Source organism: Rhinopithecus bieti, unplaced genomic scaffold (assembly GCF_001698545.2).
Source record: "Rhinopithecus bieti isolate Rb0 unplaced genomic scaffold, ASM169854v2 scaffold_7049, whole genome shotgun sequence".
Classification (NCBI taxonomy): Eukaryota; Metazoa; Chordata; class Mammalia; order Primates; family Cercopithecidae; genus Rhinopithecus; species Rhinopithecus bieti.
Genome location: NW_016805922.1, coordinates 2623474 through 2634819, shown reverse-complemented (window position 1 = coordinate 2634819; position 11346 = coordinate 2623474). Strand labels below are relative to the sequence as shown.

At 39.4% G+C, this 11346-nt stretch overlaps 1 protein-coding gene across 2 annotated transcripts in view; it reads left to right on the top strand.

Moving 5' to 3' along the window:
* The window catches only part of GRM7 (glutamate metabotropic receptor 7), a 921273-nt gene that overhangs the window by 145871 nt on the left and 764056 nt on the right, over window positions 1-11346 (top strand). The gene's annotated exons all lie outside the window — the stretch shown is intronic.

Sequence of the window (11346 nt, the reverse complement as noted above, 5' to 3'; positions counted from 1 at the left end):
GGCCAGAAGTGGCTTTCAGAGCCTGAGTAGACTCACACAATAACCTCCTCTGTGGTTTTATTCTTCCATTCCTCCTCTTCTTTCTCCTTCCTTCTTTCTTTCTTGGAATGAGCTTAGAGCCAGTGAACGAGACTCGAATTCTGTTTGTGCTGCATATTAATAGCACAAATTTAAAACACTCCACTCCTGTCAAACTCTGTTTTTTTTTTTTTAATCTGAAAATGCAGGGGATAATGACTATCTCATAAAATGTATGTGAGGCTTAGATGAAATAATGAATATAAAAGATCTTCTCCAAAAGTTGACTCTTTATGATTAGAAACTAGTGACTTCCTTAAAGAAATAATTTCAAAATTATCAATTCTTGCTGTCATGGAGGCCTTTCTTTATCTCAAGACAAATAGATCTGCTTTATTCATTTAAGTTAGTTCCTACCAGTCTGTCCTCAGATATAAAACAACTGGTGCCTAAACTTCTTCTCATCTTTGCCTTGGATTTAGTAAGTTTTTTGTTGTTGTTGTTGTTTGTTTTCTTCATATCACAGTGATAATAAGGATATCTGCATCACTGTATCTTCACATCAATACATTTTGAAAACATGTACTGAGTACATGTGCTAAATATTGCACAACTTAATATAATTAACTCCTCCAACAATTATAATACAAGAACTATTCATAAACCCATTTTAAAAACGAGGAAATTGGAGTTTGTAGCACTGACCAAGGTCACACAGCTGGTAAGTGAGACTGAGTTTCAGTAAGAATAGGATTCTAATTAGTTTCCTATCCATTTTTTATGTATCTAAAAAATGATAAGGCTATGATATAAAGTAGACCAGTGGTTCTTCCATTTCTGGGGGACTCTTTCGACATATAGATAGAAAGTCCCACTCCTATGAAATTCAGATTAACAAACATAATGGATTTGGAGGAGAGCCAGGAGGGAGGAAGGTTGTTAAGGGCCCAGGTCAACATACAGTTTTATTTGTCTGATTCTGTGCGCACCGCCTGCCTTCAGTTGTTGGAAATAGCTGTCACCTTTCGGATGCTTGTCTATTGGATAGTTATCACAGAAAGAGACCTTAACGAGGGTCCATTAGCCTCCAGGAGATCCTTGAGATGGGCTTTGGGAGTCTGAGAAAGCCCTGGAATTGAGTGCAATACATTGTAGTGGGTGAGTTTCTTTCACAGATTCTCAAATCAGACTCCAAAATGTTAAGACCCAAGAAGATACTCTGAAGTACATTTAGCAACTTTGATCTTTATCAAAAGCAACCTTTTCCTTAAATTGGGCATTAATAACAATTGGCTTTTCAGCTATACCTTCAAACTCAGACCTGTTAATATATTACAGGTATTAACAAGAAAGCTGGAAATGTGCAGCTAAGGAGCAGAGTGTGGGCCAGTAGATAGAAAATTACTAAAAGGAAACATCACAGATAAAGGGAGATTCTGGGCCTGGCCAGTGGCTCAGAACGGGCATGGTGGCTCACGCCTGTCATCCTAGCACTTTGGGAGGCCAAAGCGGGTGGATTGCCTGAGCTCTGGAGTTGGAACCCAGCCTGGGCAACGTGGTGAAACCCCATGTCTACTAAAACTACAAAAAAAAACAAAAAACAAAAACAAATTAGCCAGGCATCCAGCGTGTACCTGTAGTCCCAGCTACTCAGGAAGCCGGGGCACAAGAATTGCTTGAACCCGGGAGGCAGAGGTTGCAGTGAACCGAGATCACACTACTGCACTCCAGTCTCCTTTTAGAGAGAGACTCCCTCTCTCTAAAAATAAGAGGGGGAGGGGGAGATTCTGGCTAAACTGATCTAATAGGATTCTTGCTGAAGGCAAGTCCAAGGTGATCAGACATTGCCTGGGGACAGTGAAAGATAAACAACCCAGTGAATTACTGAGGCTCATAAGACATAGAAGATGGGAGATCAAGGCTAAACTGATTTAGCAGGATTTTTGCTTAAGTAGGATAAGTTAGAGACAAACACAGAAACCTAAAAATCAGGGGTTAGTTGAGATGAGTGTTCAGAGGAGGCCGATGAGGATTTGGTCCAGGAGAGGATTTTTGTCACTTGCAGCATGGGGTGGAGAGCCAGAGTGTAGAAACCATCCTCTAAGGTTCAGTCCCTTTTGTGGTAAACTTTCTGGACAAGATCAGGGATAACTTGATACCATGGAACTGCCAGAAAATGGGAAAAAAGCAAACAAAGCTTTTTTCTCCTGTAGCATTGACCAGTCCGGAAAAGAATTGCAGAAGCAGAGTCAGGGGGAAGAGTAGGGACTTCCAGTTCCCTCAAAGTGCATGAGTTGAGAGCTAGCTTGAGAAACAGTGGATCCAGGCCAAGACGCTAGAGTCAGAATGCTTAGGTTTGTATCCTGGTTCCCCTCCTGGCTAACTCTACAACATATGAAGGTTTTGTCCTCTCATAGCCTTTGATCTCTTACCTGACAAAAATGCTAGGGGACAGGGGACAAAATCATAACTAATTTTAAAATTGTTATGTAAATTAAATGAGCTGACTCATATACACATCAGAATGGCACCTGGCACATACATTAATGTTACCAATAATAATGACAATCAATATTATTAATGTAGACATAAATTGAAACTTTATATGTAGAAGAGCTCTCTGTAAATAAAAGAAAATAACCTTTATTACCATTAGTGAATTGGTAAATCTCTGCCTTGATGTTCTTAATGCCAACTTTTATTTTTAATAACATTTTTAAGTTTATATGCTCATGTTTCACCAAATGCCTTAACTTTAAATGAGCGTTTATGTCTTTGGTGGTATCTTACCATCAGGAGACGATTGTGGGGGCCATTTTTATTCTTTGCCTGCATTTTTTATGCTCAGTTTAATGCAGAGAACAGAGCCAGAGTAATTATCTACTATTTTTCATTTACATAGCTATCACTCAATGCCAGTGGTTTTAGCAGTACAAAATCTGTTTTATCTGAAATGGAATCCATTTAATAACACCAAGAACTTATTCGTATAATTGACTAACAATTGAAAGCAAACCTGGGAACAGAAAGAGGCAGAGTTACCTATACTGAGAGCCATGTGTATGATAATGGAAGTCTTTTTTTTTCAGTCTTGAAGGATTAAAAAGAGATTTTAAAATGTTAAGTGAATTTGTAATAGAAACAGTGGGAAAGGTATCATTTTATATTTGAGCTCCCACAAAAGCCTTAGGAAATAGCAAATCAGCCATTTGGGTTTAGGTGGTTCATTTTTATTCTGTTCTTTGTCTTGCAAATGAAGGTTCCTAGAAGAGAACGTTCTTCTAAAATAAAATAAGCTTTGGAATTAACCTCAGAAAGAGGTTAAACTGCTGAATCAGATTAACCCTGCCTTTGAGCTGTTTCTTGGGCTCCATTTTCTTTCCCTGTCACTAGAGTACCCTGATTCTTGGTTTTCTGGTTGGTACTTGGGAAAAGTCTGTTTCCCTAGAGATCAAATGTATTGAGTGCCCAGGAGAATCCTGTACATAAGTGACACCAGCCAAGTAAAGAGGATAGGAAGGAGTGAGGATGCTAGTTCACTCAAGACAGCATGGTTTATCCGAAGGAGACAATCTTGGCTCTCAGCTCCAAATCCTTCCCTGATACTTTGGTTTTTAAAGCGCATTTGAAAACCTGGAAATCTTTTTTCAATTATGTAAACTCTTCGACTTTTAAAAACTGTTCTTTAGAATTTCAAACATATTTAAAAGCAGAAAACAGTGTTCAATGAAACCTCATATACCTATGATGGGGCTCAGGAAACCCTACCCCAAAATAGCCCTCATTGACATATTTAATATTTTAAACTGAAACTATTTGAGAAAAAAGCAAAAGCAGGAAGGCCTTTCTGACCTTCCCCCATCCTTGTCCCCTGAAGAGGTCCTAGAAACTAGGAAGACTTTTCTGACCTTTCCCTGGAGGACCATAGGACTCCTATTAAGTAAGAGGTGCCTTCCCAGAGAAAAGGAATGTCCTTAGCTCCAAAGATACAGAGACACAGACAAAGAAGAATCTGAGCAAACAGGCCTTGCTAAGTTTCCCCAGTTTATTTGTGTGTTTGTTTACTGAGACAGGTGCTCACTCTGTCACCCAGGTGGAGTTCAGTGTCACTATCAAAGCTTACTGCAGCCTCAACCTTCTGGGCTCAAGTGACCATCCTATCTCAGCCCCTTGAGTAACTAGGACTGCAGGTGCACATCACCATACCCAGCTAATTTGTTATTTTTTGTAGGGACAGAGTCTCTGTATGTTGTCCAGGCTAGTCTTGAACTTCTGGCTTTGAGCAATTTTCCCGCGTCTTCTTTCCAAAACGTTGGGATTACAGGTATGAGCAATGGCACCTGACCTTCCTGACAACCCCCAGTTTTTTACCATTAGACCACACCTCTTTTGCCCTACCATATCTCTGGATGACAATCCATTCTTTATCAACCCTACCATTACAAAAAAATGTTCAGAAACAGTAAGAAAAAGAAACTTAAATAAATGTCCTTACAAAGGCCCCTGTGACATGTCAAAATTATATTGCAAAAAGCAACTGTGTATGCTCTTCTCTTGTTAATCTGTCATTTTTTATAAGGACCTTAGCCATGAGGTAAGGGTGTAAGAAAAAATATTTTTCTCCCCATCCCTCATCACCCAGCTTCAAAACTTGTTAACTCATGGTTTTTCTTGTCTCCCTCCTCTCCTCTGCCTTGATTATTTTGAAGCAAACTCCAGATATCATATTATTTTATCCATAATAATTTCAGTAGATTTCTCTAAATGTCAGAGACTCTCTTCATGAAAAAACAATCAAAACACTGCATTTTTTAATTATTAAATTTTTAGTCAATGTTTACATTTTCTTAATGCTTTCATAATTTTCTTTAAGTAGATATCTATTTCTCCCTTTATCCTCTCTCTTATATGAGTTTGTTTGAATTAAGATCCAAATAAACTAGTGTGGTGGTGCATGCCTGTGAGTGCCTGCAGGTCCAGCGACTCAGGAGGCTGAAGCAAGAGGATTGCTTGAGCCTAGGAGTTCTTCCAGTCTAGCCTGAGCAAAATAGTGAGAACCCTATCTCTTACAATTTTTTAAAAAATTCAAATAAAAGCAATTGCAATTGTTTGCTATATCTTTTGGGTCTTTTATTTTTAATCTATTAGTATGTCCTATGTTTTCTCATTTATTTCTCTTTTTTTTGGTAATTAATTTGTTAAAGAATCTGCATCATTTTGTGTATGTATTTTCACAATTTGGATTTTGCTTCTTCTAGTGTTAGCTGACGTATCTGCCCCTCCCTTGATTTGCAATATATAAAAACAATTAGATATAAAGGCTTAATTAATTCTGGTAGATTTTTTGGTGGGGGGCAAGAATATGTGTACAGCTGTCAGTGCTTTTGTATACTTCTATCTGGATGCATGTGGGCTGTGGATACCTGTCTTAAAGTAATGTTACCTCTACTGATGATCATTGTCTGTTAATTTACTAGGGAATGAAAAGCCAAACCAAAACAAATGTCTCTGGACAGCATCATCACAAGCTTATGACTCTACCCTAGACTTTCTTGCTTTGAGCCCAGGGGGGGAGTAGGCAAAGTTTGATTCAGTGGCATTAAATCAGCAAAATTAGTAATATTTTATTTATTTATTCATTTTATTTATTTTTTAATAATTTTTTGAGACAAAGTTTTACTCTGTCACCCAGGCCAAAGTTCAGTGGTGCAATATCAGCTCACTGCAACCTCTGCCTCCAGAGTTCAAGGGATTCTTCTGCCTCGGCCTCAGAGAGTAGCTGGGATTACAGATGTGCACCACCATACTCGGCTAATTTTGTGTTCTTAGTAGGCTGGTCTTGAACTCCTGGCCTCAAGTGATTTGCCCACCTCAGCTTCCCAAAGTGCTGGGATTACAGATGTAAGCCACTGCACCTGGCCAAAATTAGCATATTTTGAAAATAATAATAACTAAGATTTCACTGTATTTACTGTGTTCTGCCTCAAGTCATTTGTCATTTATTGACTATGTATTTGTCTCCTTGATTGTAAATTTCTTAAGAATAGAGACTGTATCATGTTTCACCATTGTATCCCCAACATCTAGAAGCATCAGCTGAGATATTGTAGTGAGAGGTGAAGCCAGCTGAACTTCTGGGTCGGGTAGGGACTTGGAGAACTTTTCTGTCTCACAAGAGGATTGTAAAATGCACCAATCACCTCTGTAGCTAGGATTGTAAAACGCACCAATCAGTGCTCTGTGGCTAGCTAGAGGTTTGTAAAATGCACCAATCAGTACTCTGTAAAAACGCACCAATCAGCACTCAATGGCTAGCTAGAGGTTTGTAAAGTGGACCAATCAGCACTCTGTAGAATGGACCAATCAGCACTCTGTAAAATGGACCAATCAATGCTTTGTAAAATGGACCAATCAGTGCACTGTAAAATGGACCAACCAGCAGGATGTGGGTGGGGACAAACAAGGGAATGAAAGCTGCCCCCACTCCCACAACAGTCAGCAGTGGCACCCTGCTTGGATCTGTTTCCTATGTGGTGGAAGCTTTGTTCTTTCATAGTTAAATCTTGCTGCTGCTCACTGTTTGGGTCCCTGCCACCTTTAAGAGCTGTAACGCTGACAGCGAAGGTCCATGGCTTCATTCTTGAACTCAGCGAGACCAAGAGCACACCGGAAGGAACCAACTCCGGAAACAGTAAGATATCAATAGATACTTGATGGGTAGATGAATGAATGTGAGAGTGAATGAGTAATTTAATGAGTAAATGGATTAATACATCCTATGACAGATGTTGTGCTTTCAATCTTTTGGAGTTACAGAGATAAGTAAATAACACACTAGTCATCTCTTGCTGCATAACAAATTAACGCAAAAATTAGCAGCTTAAAACAATGAAAACTTACTGTCTCAGTTTCTACAGGCAAGAAATTAGGAGAAGCTTAACTAGCTGGTTCTGGCTTAAGGTTCATCAGGTGGCAGTTGAGATGTCTGCTAGGGTTGCCGTGATTTTCAGGCTTGAGTAGAGCAAGAGAATACATTTCCAACATTCCTCTTTCTTGTGGCTCCTGGCAGAAAGCACCCTTTCCCTGCCAGCTGTTCTTTGACAGGTGAACCGCTGCATAGGCATACTTGAGTGTCCTTACAACATGGCTTCTCCCATTGTAAGTAATGTAAGAGAGCAAGGAGGCCAGAGTGCCTTTGATGACTGAGTCTCAGAAGTCATGCATCGTTACTCCTACCTTTCTGTGTTCATTAGAAATGAGTCACTAATTCCAGCCTACCCTCAATGGGAGGGTAGTCAGGCTACACCCTTTGAAGGGAGTTCTAAAGGATTTTTTGATATATTTTAAAACACCACAGGTAATAATTACCACAAAGTACAACAAAGACTACAGTAAAGAATTGTCCAAAGTTATTTTGCTGTAAATGGAATGCTACCGTAGAGGAATACGCAGTTTATCAAGGGTTTTGAAACCTGGACTAAAATCCTGGCTAGCTCTGTTAGCTAAACGCATGGCCTTAGGTAAATTATTTTCTGTCTTTGGGTCACATTTTTGACAACTGAAAAAGTGTTAACAAAACACCAGGAGGCCTGTCTAGGTTCCCTTGCTCACTACACAGAAAACTAATTACTGAGACAATAAGTATTGCCAGAGAAGAAGGCTTTTTATTCGGGTGAAGTCACACACAGAGACAGGAGATCAGTTTCAAATCCATCTTTCCCAGCTGACTGAAATTTGCGGTTTATATAACTAGGGAAGGGATGTAGCTGCGTGCGGGGAAGACAGAAATTGAGGAAGCAATCATGATGGATGAGGGGTCTGCCTCTTGCTGTCTGTGTGCTGTGATCTGGTGAGTTTCAGCAGCTCCTTGCCTGAGGAAGGAGCTCAGATAAGGCAAGTGTAAGTTGCAAATTGTAAGATTATGAAGGGTCATTTTCTTGTTTATTTAAAACACTGTCAATATTGGGTCTATGGAACAGTTGGGCCCGTTTTAAAGGTAGAGGATTAAACTTGTCCATGATAGTAGTAATAATAAAATAAAACCACCTTTATTAAACATATGCTATAACACCAACATTTGAAGTACAATATATGAAGTATTCATTTTAATCCTCATCATGGCCACTATGGTATTGTTTTAGAGACAAAAAAACTGAGACCTAAGGAGATTAACTTGCCCAACATCACCCACTGGTGGCGACAGAATCTGGACTCTGGCAATTGTAATTTCATTTTACAGTTCAGTTTTAAACCCTTGCTCCTTAATTTGTTGTTTGGGGCTGGTAGCATGAGCATCACCTGGGAGCCTGGAGGGAAAATAGACTTAGGTCACACTCCAGGCCTGTTGAAGCAGAGTCTGTATTTTAACATGAGCCCCAGCTGATTCAGAGGCACTTAAAACCTGGGATCTATTGCTCTAATGAAACATGCTATTGCTGTCTCTAACGAGCCTTCCAGTCATAGAATAATTCTAAATTCTGTACATTGAATAACCACGTGCAAGCTATGCACATAAAAGACAAGGGAACTTTGGGCTCATTCATATAGTGAGATTGCTGGTGTTTCCATACCTCCCTTTCCTGACAATTTTCAACAAAATTAAGAACCAGTCAGATTTTAAAAAGGAAACGGTTTTATATTGTGCTTTTAATAATTATACTAATAAGCAACTAAGCTGGGCCACAAAGACAGAGATTTGGGAAAAGTTGTCTTCTCCACATGCAGAAGAAAACAAGTTTTATTGTTAAAACTGACAGAATATCATTAAGCTATGAGCTGGGCAAGCGAGTCAATTTTCCTAATCAGTATTGAACAGAATAATGCAGAAACTGAGGTAAAGTTTATAGTCTTAGACGCTCGACAGCAAGTATGTAAAAATTAATGCTATGGCAATCATTTTTCATTAATAGATATATTTTCCCAACTCTGATGTCGATAAGAGGTGCTAATAATTTTCCACCTGCTGTACATTATTATCACCTGGGAAGGTCTTAAACTATACTGACACTTGGGCCTAACCCCCTAGAGATCCTGATTTCATGGTACGCAGTGAAGCCCCATCCTCACAAGCTTTTAAAAAGCTGCCCATATGGCTCTTATTTACAACTGGAGTTGAGAACCACTGACCTAGAGAATTACTGTGAGCTATGGTTTGTACTTCTTGATTTCTCAGTTAATGTTAACTGAATGAGCATATTGAAGATAAAATGAGACATTATATATATATAATCACCTGTTACCTATTGTCCTGGTAGACTTACTGGTTAGGTCCTTTAGTTCCAAGCACCTAATTCCTTGTAAGCCAAATAAAAGGGAAAGATAATTTATTGCAAGAATGTATGCTATTCCATAAAGTTGAAGAAAACACTATCCAATAGAAATGTGAACCATTGATCTAATTTTAAATTTCTAGTAACCATGGTAAGAAAAAAGATACCAAGAAACAGGTGAAATTTTAATTTTAATAGTACATTTTATTTGAATATATCCTTATATTTAACATGGGTTCAATATAACAAATATTAAGTACTGTATTTACATTCTTTTATTCATACGAAGTCTTTGAAATCCGGTGAATGCTTTGTTTACAGCACGATTAAATTCAGACTAGCCCATTTCATCCCAGTTTACTTTGGAAGTGATTCCAGAGATTTGGAATGAAGAGTAGAATTACAGAGAAGTGGGCAGAGATGTGTTGTCACATTGTCCACACCTGCAGGTGTCTGGTGTTTGACCCCATGGAACCTTCATAAGTATGTCTGAGAACATACCTAGGGATGAACAGAGAAACCTTTTATCTGTCACCCTTTGTGCAAAGGTGGCCTCACGGCCCTAACTGCCCCATACTGCACTTTTTGGTTGCTCATTCTAAGGACCAAGCAAGTCCCATGGGGGTCCCTTGTAGGGGGCATCAAAGAAGTCTGAGGGTAGGAAGTGAGTGGGGAAATGGTGCAGCCACAAATCTCGGAGCTGTTAACATGCACCTGAGGAAAGCTAGTCAGAGCAAAGAGGAAATACTTGCTGCCGCAGTGACTGGAATAGGAGTGGAACTGTGAGGATCTGAGTAGCACAAGAGATGTCCTATATACTAGGCAATGCCAATTCTCTAGGAAGCTAATAGCGTTGCTTAAAAAGTAAGTTTTGTGGGCCAGGCGCGGTGTCTCACGCCTATAATCTTAGCACTTTGGGAGGCCGAGGCTGGTGGATCACTTGAGGTCAGAAGTTCAAGACCAGCGTGGCCAATATGGTGAAACCCTGTCTCTACTAAAAATAACAAAAATTAGCAAGGCGTCATGGCGCATGCCTGTAATCCCAGCTACTTGGTAGGCTGAGGCAGGAGAATTGCTTGAACCCTGGAGGCGGAGGTTGCAGTGAGCTGAGACTGTGCCACTCCACTCCAGCCTCCCTCCCCAGAGGGAGACTCCATCTCAGGAAAAAAAAAAAAAGTTTTGTTTGTGAAAATGTATAGTTTCTTTATTGCATGAGTTGTCACAATTTTTTTGAAGACTTTACTTTTGAGAGCAATTTGGTTTCTCAGCAAAACACATGTACAGCCTCCCCCACTATCATCATCCCCCATCAGAGTCGCACAATGGATGAACCTGTGTCGACAAACCGTTATCACCCAAAGTCAGTACTTTACGTTGGGGTTCGCTCTTGGTGTCATACATTCTATGGGTTTGGACAAATGCATGATGATGTGTCTGCCATTGTAGTCTCATACAGAGTATTTTCACTGCTATAAAAATCCCCCATGCTCTGCCTATTCATCCCTCTCTCTCCTCTAACTCCAAGCAATCCTTGATCTTTTTACTGTCTTCGTAGCGTTGCCTTTTCCAGAATGTCATATAGTTGGAATCATACAGTATACAGCCCTTTCAGATTAGCTTCTTTCACTTAGTCATATGCATTTTCTTCCTACCTTTTAATATATTATCCTATAGGGCATTGGGAGATTTGCAAGGGTGAACTGTAACATGTAGTCTTGAAAATGTTTATTTGTTCAAGGGATACTTTCGGCGAGATATACCTTGTAAGACTTGTGTATCAGAATTTGGGAAGAGATGTGGTATATTATCGTTATGCAGTTCAAAGTGTTTTCTGTGGACTAGCAGCATCAGCATCAAAATGTAGAGTCACAGGCCTACCTCAGATATACAGGGTGAGAATCTGCATTTTAACAAGATCCCTAGTGATTCATATGTACACCGATGTTTCAGAAGCACTCCACTACACCGTAATTTATTCAATTAAGTTGTTTTTTTAAGATGCTCTGGTGATCATTATTTACTCTCTCTATATATTATTTTATATATATATATATATATA